This window comes from Amblyomma mixtum, chromosome 4 (assembly GCF_055824585.1).
Source record: "Amblyomma mixtum isolate Tamu chromosome 4, ASM5582458v1, whole genome shotgun sequence".
In the NCBI taxonomy this organism is placed as follows: Eukaryota; Metazoa; Arthropoda; class Arachnida; order Ixodida; family Ixodidae; genus Amblyomma; species Amblyomma mixtum.
Genome location: NC_143015.1, coordinates 133,529,441 through 133,537,403, shown reverse-complemented (window position 1 = coordinate 133,537,403; position 7,963 = coordinate 133,529,441).

Here is a 7,963-nt window from a genome sequence, read left to right as displayed (position 1 = left end):
AGAAAACCTTACGACCCTGGGAGTCGGCGCCAGGATGTACAACTACATCCGAGACTTCCTCAGCCACCGCACAGCCACGCTTACCTTCGGCGATCACAGCCTACCAGGGATCACGCTGGGAGCACGAGGTACACCCCAGGGAGCCGTGCTCTCCCCTATTTTATTCAACATAGCACTTCTTCACCTACCACAACAGCTAGCTCAAATTCCCGACATCCATTTCAGCCTCTACGCCGACGACATCACTGTCTGGGCAAACCATGGCAGCGATGCCGAAATAGAAGAACACCTGCAATTGGCACTAACCACCATCGACGCATATGTACGGGAGCGTGGCCTGACCTGCTCCCCTTCAAAATCGGAGCTTTTCCTCTACCGGCCCAAGCAACACGATTCAGTCAATGCACCCATCTCCCTCGCTATAGGTACTCATCCCATCCCACTAATACACAAAATCCGCGTGCTAGGACTAGTTCTCCACTCCCACGGTGCGCACGGAGAAGTCATAAAGACACTTCAAACACACGCTCAACACACCACTCGACTGATTCGCCGCATAGCGAACCGCAGGGCTGGCCTACGCGAGCGAAACACGACTCGCCTCACCCAGGCTTACATCATAAGCCGCACAACATATGCCCTTCCATACTTACCCCTCAAACAGAAGGAGAGAGACCGGGTTAATGCGCTCCTACGTAGTTGCACGAGAACGGCTCTACGTCTTCCCCCCAGCACATCCAACGACCGACTCCTCAAACTCGGTGTACACAACACCTTTGAGGAGCTGAAAGAAGCTACCTTTATGGCACAACTATCCCGTCTATCCAGCTCAGAGGCTGGTCGTACTTTATTGTCCCAGTTGAGCCTGACCCCAATTACAGGGCCTACCGAGGGGGTCCCCCTTTCTGCTACCCTCCGCTCTAACCTCAACGTAACCCCCATCCCCAAGAACATGCACCCTGAGCGAGACAGGGAACGCAGAGTAGCAAGGGCTCGGGTCCTTCACAAACAGTATAGCGAGGACCATGAGGTGATCTACGTGGACGCAGCGGAATATACGACAGGCTCCCGTATGGCCTTGGCGGTAGCCGACAATAATGCAAAGCTTCTAACCTCCAGCTCAATCATTACCAATTCGACCACAGAGGCAGAAGAGGCAGCCATCGCGCTTGCTCTCATTTCTATATCTGCCACACAAATTATCCCCGATTCCAAATCTGCAATTTTAAATTATGCGAAGGGCTACATATCCAGCACCGCTGCTCGTTTACTACGTTTCTGGCAGCCCCGGCGCCTCATCACCCTCATCTGGACGCCAGCACATGCTGGCCTCCCTGGCAACGAGGAGGCTCATTCCCTAGCCCGAGGTCTCACATTCCGGGCAGGAGTCGAGCCCCCTCTACGAGCCTCGGAGCGCCTGCTCTCCTTCCGTGATATTCTCTCGTACTACCGAGACAAACGAAGGGAATACGCACCCCCAGCTCCATCCCTCACCATACCGCAGGCTGCACATTGGCGACAACTACAAACCCGAACTGCTCCATACCCAATACTGCTGCATGCCCGATACCCAGACCAATTCCCGTCGTCTTGCAAACTTTGCGGCAAACCAGGAGACTTCTTACACACCCTCCTCACATGCCCCACCTTCCCTCATCCCCCATCACCAACCGCGGCGGAGTCTTACTGGGAGTCTCTTCTGACCAGCTCGTCCGCTCAAGACCAGCGCCGGATCATCTCCAGCGCTCACAGAAGGATTGCGCTCCAGGGGCTATCCTTCGCGTTGTAAGGGTGCCTCCTCCTCACATTGAGGAGGCATCCAAGTGCCATGTAGGGGGCTTCGCCCCCATGATTTACATCATTGGCAATAAAAGTTTCCACCACCACCACGTCCCATGCGTGATGGATTCTGTTGTTGTTGTTACCACTGTAGGAAGGATGAAAGGAACTGTGGCCGCGTGCAGTCAGAGGAGAGTTGAGAGTTGTGAGAGGAACGATTAAAAAAAATTGGCTGTGGCTTAGCTAAGGCTAAGCCTGGATATCTCGAAGCGAAAAGCTGCGGCAAGGTGGAGGAGGAGCCGCGCGTGTCTTGTGAATACGGTGCTATCTTAGAAGGTTGCTTTAGAGACATGTACTGTGGCTTACATTCCTCTCGGGTGTACAACAAGGTATGAGAGATAGGCATTTGCTTTCCTTAAAATTAGTTTTCATTTAAAGTCGTTTGCTTTCCTTAAAACCAATTCACTTTTCATTTTCATTTCCTTATGGCGCGTTTCAGGAGGGTTGGCCATGCCGCATCCGCGGCAGCGAGCGTTTTTCGGGTCCGGGCAAACGTCTCTGCGATGTCCGAGTTGTCCGCACAAAGAACACACTTCGTATTTTTTTTTTTTTTGTAGAGGCAGCAACGAATCATGCCACCACCGAAGCTGATCCAACGGGGAACTCTCTCACCGTTGAAGAGAATGAGGACCGTCTGCGACTGCGCACCCATGCGCCGGACACCACATATTGGAGGATTTCTGGGATGCTGAAGGTTCGCTAGGATGACAGCGTCCGATAGATGTTTGGGAACGCCTTGGATCACTCCTTTACCACTGCCGTCCGGCGTGGCGACATAAGAGGTGATGGCGATCTTGTTCTCGCCGTAGGTGAGCTCCTGGATGCTTAAGTAGCGTTCCACTCGTGCCGCGGAATGGGTGGCCACCAGTATGGTGTGTTGCTTGAAGTTGAGGAGCATGCAGTCTTCAGAACATTCCGCCAAGGTTACACCCGCGGCGTCACGAATGAAACGCATACCTGTGAGCCTAAGTGTGCCTTGTGCGGTAAGGGCCATGAGCTGGGCAGCAACAAATGCCGCGAGATCTACTGCACTCCATACATTGTGACCAAACGCCGCTGGGAACAGGAACGCCAACATCTGACCCAGCATAGCCAAGAGACGCCGCAGTCTAAAGAGCGACGCAGCCGCTCCAAAAGCAAGGGGCGGACGGACTATAGACATCGATCCAGCTCTTTTCCACGACTGCAACAGAGAGGCCGGTCCGCCTCCAAATCCAGGACTCCTTCACACCAGCCACGGAACCCCGGTTTGAACCAGGACGCCGTCGGCACGCAAAAGGTAGGCTGGACAGATAAAGCCTCCCAGAAATCTAACTCCAACCCCTCTGAGCTAGCAGACCTGAAAGTGATGGTAGGGAAATTACTTCGCGAGGTGGGGGAACTAAAGAAAGAAAATGCTGCTCTAAAACAGCAACAAATGCAGACTGGGTCACCGCCTATGACCGTTGGCGCCAATAACCCTACCCCTTCTACCTCCGCCGGAGCGGACATGCATGTTTAATCACCGCGGGCACCCCCGCCTAAGCGAAAAGCGGGCGGTTCGCTCTCCGAAGACCAAAAGCTAGCCACAAAATTGAAGAAGCGCAAACGCAGACTACCAACACCCTCATTCAAATGCAGCTTACAATGACTTCCATCATGGAAGAATTATGCACACACCGGCAGGAATTACTTAACTTAGGCACCTGGTAGCAGGAGGCAGAGAGTAGGCTCTTTCCCATCAAAATTCGCATACCCGCTTCCTCTGAAGCGGTTCAGGCTAGCACAATATGGCGCCACAACCAAACTACACCATCTGGCAGTGGAACTGCCGAGGATTTAACCGCAAACGAGCTGTACTCCAACAATTCCTCCACAATAGGGACGGACCGGACTTAATCGCACTACAAGAGACACAAACCAATCGCAAGCTAGCTGGATATCAATCCTTTTCATCGGGGGGTGACATGCTTGGAGTCACGACTCTCGTCAAACGAAATATTACGGTTGTCCAGCACGATACCCCAGTCACAAATGTCACACACATGCTAGTCGAATTAATTCAGCCTAGGAAACCTGACCACAGTCTGTTTGTGCTGAATGTCTATAGCAGCCCAAAGTTACGGAAAGCAAGCTTTGGCCCGCTCTTTCAGGCGACCCTGAAACTTGCAGGCAATCACCCCGTCATTTTCACGGGAGACTTTAATGCGCAACACCCGGCTTGGGGGTACCCACAGGAGGACATTAAAGGTCGAAAATTGTGGCTCACCGCACAACACTGTGGGTTGACTCTTCTTACAGACCCAGTAGTCCCCACCCGCTGCGGCAACAGTGTTTCCAGGGATACGATTCCCGATCTGACTTTTGCTAAAAATTCGGGCACTCCAACATGAATAAACACTCAACAAAATTTCGGCAGCGATCACTACATATTGGAAATAGTGGCTTCAACTGGCCCCAAGCGTCGTAGCGCTCGAGCTCCCACCCTTGTCGATTGGGACATGTCCCGCGCTAAAAGGGCCGCCCGAGAAGCTGATACCCCCGATATACAAGACATAGATGTCTGGGCACAGGATCTTTGCCAAGATACCAAGGCAGCCACCCGTACGTTAGAGCAGGCTGACCACCTGGAGATTGCGGACAGCCGGCTTCTTCACCTATGGGAGGCAAAGAGAGGACTCGAGAACGACAGCGGTGGAACCGCAATCTGCGCAGAAGAATAGCTAGGCTAAACAAGGAGATCGAGGATCATGCGGTCAAACTTAGTCAGCAAAACTGGGAGGACATATGCAACCGCATGGATCGCAATATGGGAGTCTCTAAGACTTGGAACTTGCTCCGCCATCTACTTGACCCTGCAGGTAGCAAAACCACCCAGAGGCAGAACCTGCAAAAGCTTGTGCATGCATACGCAGGCACACCAGAGGACCTTTTCCTTGAACTTAAAGACAGATATATTGGCAATGCTCCTATCCAAACCTTCCCAGATTATGCTGGTCCGGAAAACACGCAGCTCGACTCCCCGATTACTGTGGATGAGGTTAGGGCAGAGATTGCCAGGCTAAACTGTAAATCCGCCTCTGGCCCAGATGCAGTATCCAACAAGATCCTCCGCAACCTAGATGAACAGTCGCTACAATCACTAATTGAGTATATGCAGAAATGCTGGTCGGAGGGCTCAATCCCACAAATATGGAAAACGGCAGAGATCATTCTCATTCCAAAACCCGGGAAGGCACTCAGCCTTGAGAACCTCAGGCCAATTTCGCTCACGTCTTGTGTAGGTAAGCTCATGAAGCACGTAGTTCATACCCGCCTAAACAGGTTTATGGAGGAGAACGAGCTGTACCCCCCCAAACATGATTGGCTTTCGACCAAAACTTTCTACGCAGGATGTAATGCTTCAGCTCAAACATCACATTATTGAGGCAAAAACGCGGGACACCAGAATAATTCTTGGACTCGACCTGGAAAAGGCCTTTGACAATGTCAGACATGATGCGATCTTGGAGAACCTTCATGAACTCGGGGTGGGAGCCCGCACCTTCAACTATATCCGCGACTTTCTCACAGGTAGAAAGGCGCATTTTCAAGTAGGAGGTCTCCACTCGCGTGACTTCCCCCTCGGCAACAAGGGCACCCCGCAGGGATCGGTCCTGTCACCCTTTCTCTTCAACGTTGCAATGTTGAAACTTCCACACCAATTAGCGCAGATCCCGCAACTCCACCACAGCCTCTATGCTGACGATATCACCTTGTGGACCGCCGAGGGCAGTGATGCCGAAATCGAAGAGAGACTCCAGCGTGCCATCGATATCGTGGGGAACTATGTAGACCCCAGGGGGTTTCGGGGCTCTCCAGCCAAATCTGAATTTCTCATATTCCGCAAAATCAGATCCCTTGCGCAACCCCCACCGGCCATCGAACTCAGTATTCGCGGAGTCCCCATTCCTCGAGTACCCAAAATTAAAATCTTGGGCCTAATTCTACAAGAACACGGCTTCAATGGTGGCGTAATTCAGAAGCTTCAGGGAACCTCGTAGCAAATTATGCGACTCATTCGCCGCATTAGTAACCGCCACTCGGGATTGAGGGAAAGCAATACTCTCCGTTTAGTACACGCTTTTGTGATCAGCCGCATCGCTTACGTATGTCCTTACCTACATCTCAAGTCAGCTGAAAAAGAGAAAGTGGAAGCCATAATCAGAAAATGCGTCAAACAGGCAGTTGGGCTACCCATGCACACAGCGACTGAGAAAGTCTTAGGTCTCGGTCTTCATAACACCCTAAGTGAGATTATTGAAGCGGTAACCGTCTCGCAGTACGAACGACTAACGGCCACACCAACTGGCAGACACATTCTTTCCACACTCGGCATAACATACGAACGACAAGGCACACCAACAACTGACCTTCCCAAGCATATACGCCAGCTTCTGGTCATTCCTCCACTACCTCGGAACATGCACCCCGACTTCCACGCTGAACGTCGTGCAGAGAGAGCCAAATCATTAGGCAAACGTTTCCTTAATGATACCTCTGTGGTATATGTTGATGCAGCAGATTCTTCGGCTGACAAGATGGTAGCTGTGGTCACCACGGAATGTGGTACATTCATAACTGGGGGCACTATACGCACTCAGCACACACATGTTGGAGAAGAAACAGCCATTGCTCTAGCCATTGCGGGATCCTCGGCAGAAACCATTGTCAGCGACTCAAAATTGGCAATACGTAACTACACGTTTGGAAGAATCTCTCCACAAGCAGCACGGATTCTGCTAAATTATCAGCCCACGCGGCGCATTCGCCTAATCTGGACGCCTGCTCATGCCTCCCTTGCTGGTAATGAGGCGGCTCATAACCTAGCTCGAGAACTGTCCCGCCGAGCTGGGTCGTGCACTCCACCCGCCCTATACTCCAGCAAGGACAGGTTGTTTTCTTGCAGAGAAATCCTGCAGCACTACAGGCTTGCAAGACTCAGATTTCCCCCAGCAGATAAAACGCTTTCCAAGCAACAGGCCAAAGCCTGGCGTAAACTTCAAACTAAAATCTATCCAAATCCCCAATTGTGTAGCTTCTATTCGGATGGACTCTACTCAGACAAATGCAAAAATTGTGATGCCAAAGCCGATCTATATCATATGATCTGGAACTGCCCGCAGTCCCTACCCGAGAGTCGCTTCATTACCGACTCTGATCATTGGGAGGCTCTATTGCTCAGCCCCGACCCGGGGACACAGATCAAGCTCCTCCAGCTGGCTGAAGACGCCGCCGCTGCCCAAGGGATAGCGGCCGCCGTTTAAGCGGGGGGTGACTTCGGGTCGCTCCTCTATATCCGCTGGAAATAAAGTTCCACCACCACCACCACCTTATGGCGCGGTTCGGGTGTCCACCGAGATATGAGAGGTTCCTCACGCACTGGTTGTCTTTTCTTTATTTTTTTTATTTGTGCAGCGTGTGACGTCATTCCTCTCGGGTGTACACCAAGATATGAGAGACAGGCATTTCCTTTCCTTAAAACGAATTTTCGTTTCATTCTCCTTAAGGCCCTTACGGCGCGGTTCAAGGTATCCGCCGAGATATGAGAGAGACAGGCGTCGTTTCCTTACCTTAAAACCAATTTTCTTTTCACTTTCCTTCCCTTACGACGCGGTTCGGGTGTCCATCATGACGTCACGCAGTTCGCGCATGCGCACCTGTGCCTTTTTCTGACGACGGGGCCCACGCTAGCCTCGGCGTTGACTAGCCTAGTGAAGCTTTTCGGTTCAAAAAAAATTACCGACGATTACGTTACTTCCTAATGCGAAATTTGAGCGCAGCAAATAAGCTGTTTCACCTTTTCGATAGATTGAGGCAAAGAAATCGAGCAACACATGTATGCGCTATCACAGATTTTTTTTTTATTTTTCACACGTATTCGCAATTTCGGCTCGGGCGGTGCACATATACAGATCCGCCGCCACCGATCTGGCTCTCTGATTGCCACCGCACAGGGGTTGCATTGGAGGAGGAGCGAAGAAAGGAATTAAGTTCGAGCCGGCGCTTTGACAACCGGAGACTCGCAGGAAGAGGGGGGAGGGGGGCGGCGTGTACACCCAGCGGCAAACGATGGGGGCAGAAGCGCGCGCAGCAAGCGGACAAC